Below are 12,870 nucleotides of genomic sequence, written 5' to 3'. Positions count from 1 at the left end.
TTCTGTTTATTTAAACCAGTGGTTCTCAGCCAGGGGAGATTGTACTCTTCAATGGATCTCTGGCAATGTCTGGAGATATTTTTGGTTGACAACTGGCAGTGGATGTTAGTGGCATCTAGTGAGTAGAGACCAGGGATTCTGCTAACATCCTGTAACGCACAGAACAACTCCCCACAACAAAGACTTACTCGGCCTCAAATGTCATTAGTGTTGAGAAATCCTGCTTTAAAACAGGAGTTCCTTAACTGATACAAAGAGGTTCTCAACAAAGCTGACTCAGGATCACCTCTGAAATGAGTGTGAAGGAAGAATGGGAGGTTTGAGGAGTAAGGAAAGGTATGGAATGGTCATTATGGGTGTGGGAGAGAGAAAGTGGAAAGTTGCTGGGCAGTACTTAGGGTCTGTCTGAGATTGATGACCGTGAATTTGGAGACATAGGTCCAGTGATTTTTCTCCTGCAATGTAGAGCTGCATGGCACAAACAAGAAGAAGGTATATGTTGGGTTCATCCAAGGTTGGGTTTCTGTCAGGTGAGAGCAGCAGAGGGAAAGAAAGGCAAGGAAGTTGATATTTGTATGGGAGTGATTTTACTGATTAACCAGAGTAATTAGGCTAGGTAATGGTGGGGGGGCAGGAATGATGAGATAATTGATGGGATCAAGTGGATCCAGGAAACAGCCTTATTGGTACCCCTCAGAGGTTGTCAGAAAACAGAATTTCAGGCTTCCTTGCAGATCTACTGAATCAGACTTTGGATTTATTTTATTTTTTGGAGACCGGGTCTCACTCCTGTCACCCAGGCTGGAGTGCAGTGGTGCCATCACAGCTCACTGCAGCCTCACCTCCCCAGGCTCAGGTGATTCTCCCACCTTAGCCTCCTAAGTAGCTGGGACTACAGATGTCTGCCACCACACCTGGCTAATTTTTTGTACTTTCAATAGAGACGAGTTTTGCCGTATTGCTCAGGCTGGTGTCAAACTCCTGGTCTTAAGAGATCCACCTACCTCAGCCTCCCACAATGCTGGGATTACAGGCCTGAGCCACCATGTCCGGTTACATTTTAAAACATTTTGTTTTGTTTTGTTTTGTTTTTTAGAGACAGTGTCTCAGTCTGTGTCACTCAGGCTGGAGTGCCCTGGTGTGATCATAGCTCACTGTAACCTTGAACTTCTGGGCTCAAGCAAGTGATCATCCTGCCTCAGCCTCCCAAGTAGCTGGGACTACAGGTGTTCAACACCAGACCTCTGGCTAGAATTTACATTTTAATAAGTTCCTGCTGTGACTTAAATGCACATTAAAGATTGAGAAGCCATGCATTAGTGGATTTGATGAAGGTAAGGAATTTCTGCACTGAGAATACTGAAAATATGATCCTGGGTGAATTATCTAGTCCAGAGGTTAGTAATTTTTTTTTTTTTTTGGCTGTAAGGGGCCAAGAGCCATACAGTTTCTGTCACAACTATTTAACTCTGCCATTGTAGTGTGAAAACAGCCTGAGACGATAGATAACACATACACAAGATGGACAAATGTTGAAATTTACTGTGTTCTAATAAGACTGTCAACAAAAACAAGTAATGGCAAGTAATGGGTTGATTTGACCCAAGGGCCATTGTTTGCTCATCCCTGATCTTGACCTTAATAAAAACAACAACAACAACAACAGTAAGTCTTAGCTCCCCAGAAAAGTTTACCCTGAGTTTTCTAGGTTCTGACTACTTACTATCTCTTGGAAGTAAGTATTCTCCCTCCCTCTTACCTTTTTTTTTTGTCACCCAAGCTGGAGTGCAGTGGTGCGATTTTGGCTCACTGCAATCTCTGCCTTCTGGGTTCAAGTGATTCTCCTGCTGCAGCCTCCCAAGTGGCTGGGATTACAGGCATGTGCCACCATGTCTGGCTAATCTTTGTATTTTTAGTAGAGACGCAGTTTCACCATGTTGGCCAGGCTGGTCTTGATCTGCCCGCCTCGGCCTTCTAAAGTGCTGGGATTACAGGCTTGAGCCACCGCACTCAGCCCCTCTTCCCTTTTCTTAACACAATGAAGAATTTGATTTTGTAACTAATTGGCCAGTTTATGTTCTGCAGGGTCCTAAAAGAGGAAGTAAGAAGGGAACTGAAGTCTTAGAAAGCCAGAATCTCCTCGAAACCATTGTTTTCACCCTAGAGTAGCAAGAGATGTAATACGGGTCGGTTGGCGTCAGCTGGTTCTCTGGGGTTGTTTCACTTTTATTTTCTTCTGGCCTCCAGCAAACACATTTTGAGTTTCTCAGCTGAACCAAAGGAAATCAAGAAATCTCTTGAAATCAAGGAAATCAAGGAATCAATTACTTACACCAAGCTGAGCAAGAGACAACTTGAAGACAGAGGTAGCAGTAATCAGCCAGGATTTCCAAGGTAACAGGGCAGAAGTAGGGGCGAGGTGGGGAACAGAAATAAAAGCTACTGGACATCTCCTCACTAAGACTTTATTTTTATTTATTTATTTATTTATTTATTTATTTATTTATTTTGGGTTTTTTATTTTTTATTTTTGGTGTTTCTTTGTTTTGTTCTGTTTTTTGAGATGGAGTCTCGCTCTTGTGGCCCAGGCTGGAGTGTTGTGGGGTGATCTCAGCTCACTGAAACCTCTGCCTCCCGTGTTCAAGCAATTCTCCTGTCTCAGCCTCCTGAATAGCTGGGACTACAGGTGCTCACCACCACGCCTGGCTAACTTTTGTGTTTTTAGTAGAGACCGGGTTTCACCATGTTGGCCAGGCTGGTCTCCAACTCTTGACCTCAGGTGATCTGCCTGCCTCGGCCTCCCAAAGTGCTGGAATTACAGGCATAAGCCATTGCATCTGGCCACCTTTCTAGCACTTTACACGTATCACTGGAATCCTTACAGTTAGTTCAGCATTATTATCCCCAGGTTATAGGTTGGGAAACGGAGACCAATATATTATTAGACATTAATAAAGCACTTTGCTCCGGGCACCCTCTGCTTTACAAATATAAACTCATTTAATCCTTACCACAACTATATGAGGCTTATTATTGTTGAACTATTGTTGCCTGCATTTTACAAGTGGGAAAGCTGTGCTTTAAAGAGAGGGGTTAAGTGACTTGCTGGAGGCCATTAGCTAATATGAATGGAGCTGGGTTTTTAATCCAGGTGGACAGGTTTCATTGTTCACGCTCTTAACCACTATACCTCCTAGATTCACTCTTTCCAGACTTGAACAACTACTCTGCTAGAAAATGCACCTGGCCTAGAGTTAGGGAACTAACTCAAAACCAGGCACATGTAATAAGCAGTAGAGCCAGGGTTGGGGTTCAATTCTTATGCTAAAGCTTATGTATTTTCCCTTGTCCAAGGTAGTGACTATGTTCTTTTTTTTTTTTTTGTCTTAATTAGTATTATAGAACAGTTGGAATATACAAGGTAGTGACTATGGTTTTGTTGTTGTTGTTGCTGCTTTTGTTTTTTTTGAGACAGAATCTCACTCTCTTGTCCAGGCTGGAGTGCAATGGCATGATCTTGGCTCACTGCATCTTCCATGTCCTGAGTTCAAGCGAGTCTCCTGCCTTAGCCTCCTGAGTAGTTGGGATTACAGACATGCACCACCACATCCTACTAATTTTTATTTTTTTTAATTTTTAGTAGAAATGGGGTTTCACCATGTTGGTCAGGCTGCTTTCAAACTCCTGACCTCAACTGATCCACCTGCCTCTGCCTCCCAAAGTGCTGGGATTACAGGTGTGAGCCACCGAATCCGACCCATGTTCTTTAGACCTCTTTCCCACCAGGAGATTCTCTGTCAGTGCTAAACCTTCAAGTTTTAGCTTTACTTATTGTTATTATTTTACCACATAGGTTCATTTTATTGAGCTGAAAGCTTACAAAAAGTCCACTGGTCCCTGCCCTGCCCATGTTACACTCGTTCCTTCCCATGCACACTCTTGAGTATCCACAAGTGCTTCCACATAACTGGTTTCCCCCAACAAAGCACAAAGGGTGGTGCTTCCAAAGCATGCGTTGTTCCTAGCAGCAAGACTTTCAATGCTGGGGTTTTATTTATTCTGCGAGGTGGTATTTCTTTTTCTTTTCTTTCTTTTCTTTCCTTTCCTTTCCTTTCCTCCCCTCCCCTCCCCTCCGCTCTGCTTCCCTTCCTTTTCTTTTTTTTTTGACAGAGTCTCACTCTGTTGCCCAGGCTGGAGTGTGCAGTGGCATGATCTCGGCTCACTGCAACCTCAGCCTCCCGGGTTCAAGCGATTCTGCCTCAGCCTCCCAAATAGCTGGGGCTACAGGTGTGCACTACCATGCCCAGCTAATTTTTTTGCATTTGAAGTAGAGACAGGGTTTCACCATGTTGGCCAGGCTGGTCTTGAATTCCTGACCTCAGGTGATCTGCCCGCCTTGGCCTCCCAAAGTGCTGGGATTATAGGCATGAGCTACTGTGCCTGGCCATTTTTTAATCTTTGAAAGTGTTTTTTTTTTTTTTTTTTTTTTTGAGACGGAGTCTCACGCTGTTGCCCAGGCTGGAGTGCAGTGGCGCGATCTCGGCTCACTGCAAGCTCCGCCTCCCAGGTTCCCGCCATTCTCCTGCCTCAGCCTCCTGAGTAGCTGGGACTATAGGCGCCCACCACCGCGCCCGGCTAATTTTTTGTATTTTTAGTAGAGACGGGGTTTCACTGTGGTCTCGATCTCCTGACCTTGTGATCCGCCCGCCTCGGCCTCCCAAAGTGCTGGGATTACAGGCTTGAGCCACCGCGCCCGGCTGAAAGTGTTTTATTTCAATAGTTTTTGGGGTGCAGGTAGGTTTTGGTTACATGTATAAGTTCTTCCGTGATAATTTCTGAGATCTTAGTGCACCCAGTCCTCCAGCAGTATACACTGTACCCAATATGTAGTCTTTTATTCCTCACCCTTCTCCCAACCTTTCCTTCTGAGTCCCCAAAGTCTATTACATCATTCTACCTTTGTGTCCTCATAGCTTAGCTCCCACTTATAAGTGAGAACATATGATAATTGGTTTTCCATTCCTGAGTTACTTCACTTGGAATAATGGCCTCCAGCTCCATCCAAGTTGGTGCAAAATACATTATTTTGTTCTGTTTTATGAATCAGTAGTGTTCCATAATGTATATATAACACATTTTCTTTACGCACTTGTTGGTTGCTGGGCACTTAGGTTCATTCCATGTCTTTGCACTCGAGAATTGTGGTGCTGTAAACATGCATGTGCAAGTATCTTTTTCATATGACGACTTCTTTCCCTTCGGGTGGATACCCAATAGTGGGATTGCTGAATTGAATGGTAGTTCTACTTTCAGTTATTTGAGGAATCTCCATACTGTTTTCCATAGAGGTGGTACTAATTTACATTCCCAACAGCAGTGTAAAAGTGTTCCCTTTTCACCACATCCATGCCAACATCTATTGTTTTTTGACTTTTTTTTCTTTTTTCTTTTTTTTTTTTTTGAGGCAGGGTCTCACTCTTTCACCCAGGCTGGAGTGCAGTGGTGTGATCTCAGCTCACTGCAACCTCTGCCTCTCGGGTTCAAGCAGTTCTCCCACCACAACCTCCCCAGTAGCTGGGAGTACAGGCATCCACCACCACACCCGGCTAATTTTTGTACTTTTAGTAGAGATAGAGTTTCACCATGCTGGCCAGGCTGGTCTTGACCTCCCGGCCTCCAGTGATCCACCAGCCTCAGCCTCCCAAACTGCTAGGATTACAGGTGTGAGCCATTATGGCTGGCCATTTTTCTCTATTCTATTCCACTGGTCTATGTTCCTGTTTTTATATCAGTACCATACTGTTTTGGTAGCTATAGTCTTTTTTTTTTTGAGACAAAGTCTCACTCTTGTCCCCCAGGCTAGAGTGCAATGGCACGATCTCAGCTCACTGCAACCTCCGCCTCCTGGGTTCAAACGATTCTACTGCCTTAGCCTCTCAAGTAGCTGGGATTACAGGCGCCTGCCACCACACCCAGCTAATTTTTGTATTTTTAGTAGAGACAGGGTTTCACCATGTTGGCCAGGCTGGTCTCAAACTCCTGACCTCAGGTGATCCACCCGCCTTGGCCTCCCAAAGTGCTAGGATTACAGGCGAAGGCCACCATGGTAACTGTAGTCTTGTAGTAGAGTTTGAAGTTGGGTAATGTGATGGCTCCAGATTTGTTCTTTTTGCTTAGTTTTGCTTTGGCTATGCGGCTCTTTTCTTGTTCCATATGAATTTTAGGATTGTTTTCTCCAGTTCTGTGAAGAATGATGATGGTATTTTGATGGGAATTGAATGGAATCTGTAGATTGCTTTTGGCAGTGTTGTGGGATGTGTTTCCATTTGTTCCAGAAGGGAGTATAACTGCCTCTGCCACACATGAGTTCACAAAGGGAGTGGGGAGTAGCAGGCAGCAGCAAGCCTAACTCAGCTCCCATGCAGTTGGCAAGGCTGGTCTTGCTCCCTCAGTGCCTTGCTAACAGCACTGAGTTTAGATCCAGGCAGTCTGTGCACACTGTGACCTGAAACCACAGCTTTCAGGTCATGCCCTTCCCTATCTGCTGGTAAGGCTGAGCACCCAGCATGTATGCTTGTGTCTCCTGCACACTTCTCGGTTGCCCCCTGGTTTCTGCTCAAGGGAGTTCATCCCCACTCCAGATTATATCATAAAATTCAGTTGGGAGCTTCCTTCACCCTGTGACCCCTCCCTGAGTTTGACCTCCCCGAGGGCCCCTGTAAGATACAGTCAGGAATGGCTTCCCTCCTTTCAAAGTGGAGACTGGGAATGCCTACAAGGCACTTCCCACTACTGTTTCTACGTTTATTTATTTCATGCCACTCCCTAAATCCATTCCAGCTCTGGGTAGGGTTGAAGCCTTCTCCTGTGGACTAGATTTTCAGATTCCCTGGTAGGAATGTGTGCTTGGAGGAAGACTCTCCCCCTCTCACACTCTGGGAACTTACAGTTTTTCACCTGTCTCACAGAGTAGGCTGCAGCCTGCTGCATCTTTCAAAGGGTCTGTGGATTCTTTCCCAGCTAATTAAAAAAAATTTCTTTTTGTAGAGACAGGCGTAGGCCAGGTGCAGTTACTCATGCCTGTAATCCCAGCATTTTGGGAGGCTGAGGTGGGAGGACTGCTTGATGCCACGAGTCCGAGACTAACTGGGCAACATAGTGAGACCCTATCTCTAAAAGAAAAGGGGGAAAAAAGGGTTTTAGTTGACTGAAACCAGGACAAACATAAAGAAGGTCTCCCATTCAATTTATCTGGTTCTAAAAGCAGCTTTTTCTAAATTGTGCACACAAATGAACTGCTTTAGGCAAGACAGGGTCTTGCTATGTTGCCCAGGCCGAAACACAGTGGCTATTCACAGGCGTGATCCCACTACTGATCAGCAAAGGAATTTCTGACCTGCTCTGTTTCCAACCTGGACCTGTTTACGCCTCCTTAGGAAACCTGGTGGTACTGAGGCAGGAGGCAGAACTCAACGCTGGAGGCAGAGCTTGGACACTGGACCAAATTGAGGACTAGCTGAAACAGGTTTGGAGCAGAAGCACCTCCCCATAAGACATGCCCACCAGTGTGCCATGTCAGTTTACCATTGCCATGGCAACACCCTGAAGTTATGGCCCCTTTCTGTGGCAATGACCTGACAACCTGGAGGATACCACCCTCATTCTAGAAATTTCTGCATAAACTGCCCATTAAGTTGCATATAGTTAAAAGTGGGTATAGGGCGAGATGCAGTGGCTCATGCCTAGAATCCCAGCACTTTGGGAGGCCAAGGTGGGTGGATTGCTTGAGGTCAGGAGTTTGAGACCAGCCTGACCAACATGGTGAAACCCTGTCTCTACTGAAAATACAAAAATTATCCGGGCGTGGTGGTGGGTGCCTGTAATCCCAGCTACTCAGGAGGCTGAAGCAGGAGAATCGCCTGAACCCGGGAGGTGGAGGTTGTAGTGAGCTGAGACTGTACCACTGCACTCCAGCCTGGGTGACAACATGAGACTCTGTCTCAATAAATAAATAAAAAATAAAAAATAAATAAATAAAAATAAAAATAAAATAAAATCAGTATAAACAGGAATGCAGAACTGCCTCTGAGTTGCTGCTCTGGGCACACTGCCTACAGGGTAGCCCTACTCTGCAAGGAGCAGTACCTCTGCTGCTGCCGTGTACTGCTGCTTCAATAAAAGTTGCTGTTTAACACCACCAGCTCACCCTTGAATTCTTTCCTGGGTGAAGCCAAGAACCCTCAATTTTGGTGCTTTCCTGCCCTGCATCAGTCTCCTGCTCCTAGGAGTTCACACTTTTTTGTTTGTTCGTTTGTTTGTTTTGAGGCAGAGTTTCACTCTTATCACCCAGGCTGGAGTGCAACAGTGCAATCTCAACAGTGCTCACTGCAACCTCTGCCTCCCAGGTTCAAGCCATACTCCTCAGCCTCCCAAGTGTCTAGGATTACAGGCATCTGCCACCATGCCTGGCTAATTTTTGTATTTTTAGTAGAGATGGAGTTTCGCCATGTTGGTCAGGCTGGTCTTGAACACCTGACCTCAGATGATCTGCCGGCTTCAACCTCACAAAGTGCTGGGATTACACGTGTGAGCCACCGTGCCCAGCCAAGTTCACCCCATTAATGTCAAACAGTGCAGACACCCAGTTGTCATAGCACATTACAGCCCAGAACTGGTCTCCAGCTATTCTCCTGCCTCAGCCTCCTGAGTATCTGAGACTACAGGTATATGCCACTGGGCCCAACACAGGTCTTTTTTTTTGAGACAGGGTCTTGCTCTGTTGTCCAGGCTGGAGTGCAGTGGCGCAATCTCGGCTCATTGCAACCTCCACCTCCTTGATTCAAGCGATCCTCCTGCCTTAGCCTTACAAGTAGCTGGGATTACAAGCGTGCACCACCACACTTAGCTATTTTTAGCAGAGACGGGGTTTCACCATGTTAGTATTTTTAGTAGAGACAGGAAAGTTTCACCATGTTGGCCAGGCTGGTCTCAAACTCCTGACCTCAAGTAATCTGCCCACCTCAGCCTCCCAAAGTGTTGGGATTACAGGTGTGAGCCACCTACCTGCCTGGCCTATCCTAGGTTTTAACACCTAATTCAGGCACTGTGTGTTCATCTGTGCTAGATAATAGCTAATAAACATGCACAAGATAGTTCCTGCCTTCAATGTGTTTACAGTCTAGTTCTAGTGTTTTGTAGTGTTAGGATGTGGTATGGTCTTCTGATCTGACACTACCAATGGTTACTAATTATATATAACCAATACCTAGATAATAAAATTTCCCATGTTTTTCAAATTGAAATTTAGTTTTCCTATACCGCTAACCTGAATATCCTCCTGAATATCCTTTCTTCTCTAGTGCCTTTACTCTTCAATTTATCCATTAGAGCCAAATATGACTATTTCCTTACATTTGCCTTTGCGCTTAACCCTTCAGCTGAGGTAGTGCCACAACATTCTTGGACTTTCATGATGATAAGGCAGATAGATTAAGATCTTGATTTAAATAAAATAGACAAGTGTAGTCTTTTCCTGAACTTCAAAAAGGATAAATAAAATGGACAAGGGTCCTCTTCTCCTGAACCTCAAAAAGGAGCTTAACCTTGAGGTACTGATCTATGTATGTGGATGAGAAGTGTTAGTAAAGATAATTGAGGCCAAGTGTGGTGGTTCACGCCTCTAATCTTTGGGAGGCTGAGGCGGGCAGATCACTTGAGTCCAGGACTTTGAGACCAGCCTGGAGAACATGGCAAAAATCCATCTCTACAAAAAATGCCAAAAAAATAGCTAGGCGTGGTGGTGTGCGCTTGTAGTCTCAGCTATTTGGGAGGCTGAGGTGGGAGGATTGCTTGAGCCTGCGAGGTTGAGGCTGCAGTGAGCTGAGATTGCGCCACTCCACTCCAGCCTGGGCAACAGAGGGAGACCCTGTCTCTAAATAAATAAATAAATACGATTGGGTTGAAATCCAGAGACCTAAGTTATAGTCCCAGCTCAGCCACTAATCTGAGAATAGTTAATTAACATTTATTGAAAATTTACAATGTGCCAGTCACTTTTTAAATTAATTTGCTATGCTGTAAGTAGGAGGGTACTATTATTATCCTCATTTTACAGACAAGGACATGGAGGCACAGAGCACTTAAATAACTCGCAAATCATACAGTTAGGGGCACACAGAGTCCAGTTGTGCAACAGAGGCAATCTGCTTGGTAATACTTCCAGATAACAGAAGCTTTCATTGCTAACACACTATGTGGCAGATTCTGTACTCTGTGTGTGTGTTTTTTGTTTGTTTGTTTGAGACAGGGTCTCACTCTGTGGCACAATGATCATGGTTCACTGCACCTTCGGCCTTCTGAGCTCAAGTGATCCTCCCGCCTCCACCTCCTGAGTAGTACAGATGTGTGACACAGCGCCTGGCAAATTTTTAAATATTTTCTTCAGACTGAAACATCATTGTGGTAAAGATAAAAAAGAAAAAAATATTATTGTAGAGATGGGATCTCACTGTTGTCCAGATTGGTCTCAAATTTTTGAGCTCAAGCCATCCTCCTGCCTTGGCCTCCCAAAGTGCTGGGATTACAGGGTGAGTCACCATGCCTGGCCTGTACTATTTTCCTGGCAATGTTATCTCATTCAATCTTCGTGAATAACCCTAAGGTATATGATACCAATTTTTCAGGTGAAAAAAACTAATTGGCAGAATGAAACTTCGTAAACAGCCTGTGGCTCCAAAAGCTTCTGGAAACCTCAAGCTACCCATGTGCATCTTTGAGCCTCAGTTTCCCCACTTTAAAATGAGGGGTTTGGAGCAGATGTCTGTTCTCTGGGGGAGGATGCAGAGGAAAGAGCTGTCTGCGAATCGACGAGAGAAAATGTGGGTAAATAACAGTTAAACCACAGTGACCGAAGGCCCAGCATAACGGGGGTGGGTGCGGTTACAAATGCCGGTAAGATTCCCGCCAAGACGGAGGACCGGGGTGTCAGAGCCGAGCGAGGCCTGTGGGCGAGAATGGGCCTGACAGCCATTCTCTGACCCGCGTGGGCGCTGCAGGCGCAGGCCAGCGGCCAAGAGACAGGCGATCCCTGGGGCTCTGCCCGGGTCTCGGGACGGCACCTCACCCGCCCAGGTCCTGCTCCACAGGCTTCTCCGGGAAAGCTAGGGAAGGAAGAGGCGCGGCCTCCCGAGCCCGCATCTCAGAGCGCCACGTCCCTCCTGGCTCAGCCTCCCCCCAGGCTCCATAGCCTCGGCGCTCCCCACCGCCCGCCTCCAGGCTCCACGGAGCGGCCGTGTCCCTGCTCCCGCCAATCGGCGTCGTCAGCAATCCCGAACCGGACCAATCAGCGGCCTCAGGGTGTGGGAACTGTCGCCATGGCAGCCAGGAGGCGGGCTCGCGCGGCGGGAGGCGGGCAGAGCGGAGCGGTGGGCTAGGGGCTGGAGGACAGGTTTGTGCGCTGGACGCAAGCCGCAGACGCAGCCTTGCTCACCGAGAACCGGCCAGGTAAGGTCGGTGGCCGCGCGGTCGGTGCGGAGCAGCGTGGCGGGAGGTTGGGGGGTGGGGGGGTCCGGAGATAAGGCTCAGGTCTTCGCCTGCTTTGCCAGAGCAGTGAGGATGGCGGGGGCCGTGCAGTGGGCGGGGCAGCGGCGGGGAGGGGGCTCTCAGCGCCAGCCGGAGGCGCTGGGTTCCTTCTGCTCCACTCGCGGCAGGGCACGCGAGCTTTCTTCGGGGTCGAGGAGGGTGGCTGGCTCCTGGCGGGGAGCAGGAGAGGGTAGGTGCCGAGCCGAGACCCTGGCGGGGTCCCGTCGGGTTTGGGCAGGTCGATGGACGAGCGGGTGCCCACTAGTGAGGAGGGACACCCACCAATTCCAGGGGATGCTTCCCTGCGCCGCTGAGCAAAGCTAGGCCCGGGGATCCTGCTCTTCTCCGGTCTGGTTAAGCCAGCAACCTCTGACACTTAGGAGAAAGTTAGTATCAGTCGTGATATCCTTTTCCCTTAAGTTACAAATTAGGTACGAGATGAACCCTTTTGGTTTTAGGAGATGAGAAATAGAGTACTTCCTTTTTGCACCTGCTAAGTGGTAACTCAGTGAGCAAATGTGGTTACTGTGGTTGATGTTTGCAACGGTCTTAGATGACAATTATTTTACAGTATCAAATGGCTAGGAGAGAGAGGGAAAGAGGGAGAGAGAGAGAGAATATGAGGGAATGAAAATGAACGGGAACCATTATGATTTTTGAGAGACAGAACCTCTTGAAATTCTGTGTCCACTAAACTCCTAAATTGAATAATGTACATTTTATGCAATTGAACAAGCTAGTGCTACCATCTAAGTCTGCTAAGAAGGCTCTGTTAAATTCATGGACGAGTATGAACACTAAAAGTTATTACCTTGGTTTAAAACTAGGGGCAGGTTAAATGCAAATATTTCTGATAGTGAATTTTGTTTGAGGGAGATTGTGGACTTTCCCTATGGGAAAGTTTAAAGAATTGATGAGAGAGATGCTTTAAGGAATGTTCTTGTTTTTTGAAACTTGAATAAGTTCAACAAATGTTGAACAAATATTTCCACAAATCTTCCTGAGCTAATAGGGTCAAAAATTAAAATTTTGGAAATTTAGAATTAGAAATGAAATCTCAAATAATATCACTGTTATAATTAGGATGGACATGGAAACTTCCATTTCTCATCATGGTCTTCAGGCTCTCCCTGATCTCATCTACCTTTGTAGTAGGGGGTCAAATTTTTTTTTTTTTTAACTAGACAATTTGAGAAATTTAAAGGAGTCAAAAATTTATTTCTGTCTCCATGTGTTTACTCATGCCCTTCTCTGTCTATCCACATTTTACCCATTTTTTTTTCTTTTTTT

General features: G+C 46.2%; 1 protein-coding gene across 5 annotated transcripts in view; it reads left to right on the top strand.

Annotated features, from left to right (window-relative positions):
• Positions 1-1,111: 1,111 nt before the first annotated feature.
• Positions 1,112-12,870, top strand: part of NUCB2 (nucleobindin 2) — a 70,331-nt gene continuing 58,572 nt past the window's right edge. The window contains exons 1-2 of one of the 5 annotated variants that reach the window (XM_050755434.1): positions 1,112-1,334; positions 2,248-2,394. The gene's annotated coding sequence lies outside the window, so the exon portion shown is untranslated. Of the gene's footprint in view, positions 1,335-2,247; positions 2,395-11,365; positions 11,503-11,697; positions 11,771-12,870 lie in introns of those variants that run through there. The other 4 variants (XM_050755433.1, XM_050755435.1, XM_050755432.1 and 1 more) reach the window with 4 other exon arrangements.

This window comes from Macaca thibetana, chromosome 14, assembly GCF_024542745.1.
Source record: "Macaca thibetana thibetana isolate TM-01 chromosome 14, ASM2454274v1, whole genome shotgun sequence".
Classification (NCBI taxonomy): domain Eukaryota; kingdom Metazoa; phylum Chordata; class Mammalia; order Primates; family Cercopithecidae; genus Macaca; species Macaca thibetana.
The sequence above is the reverse complement of the archived record's forward strand: the minus strand, read 5'-3'. Positions and strand labels throughout refer to the sequence as shown.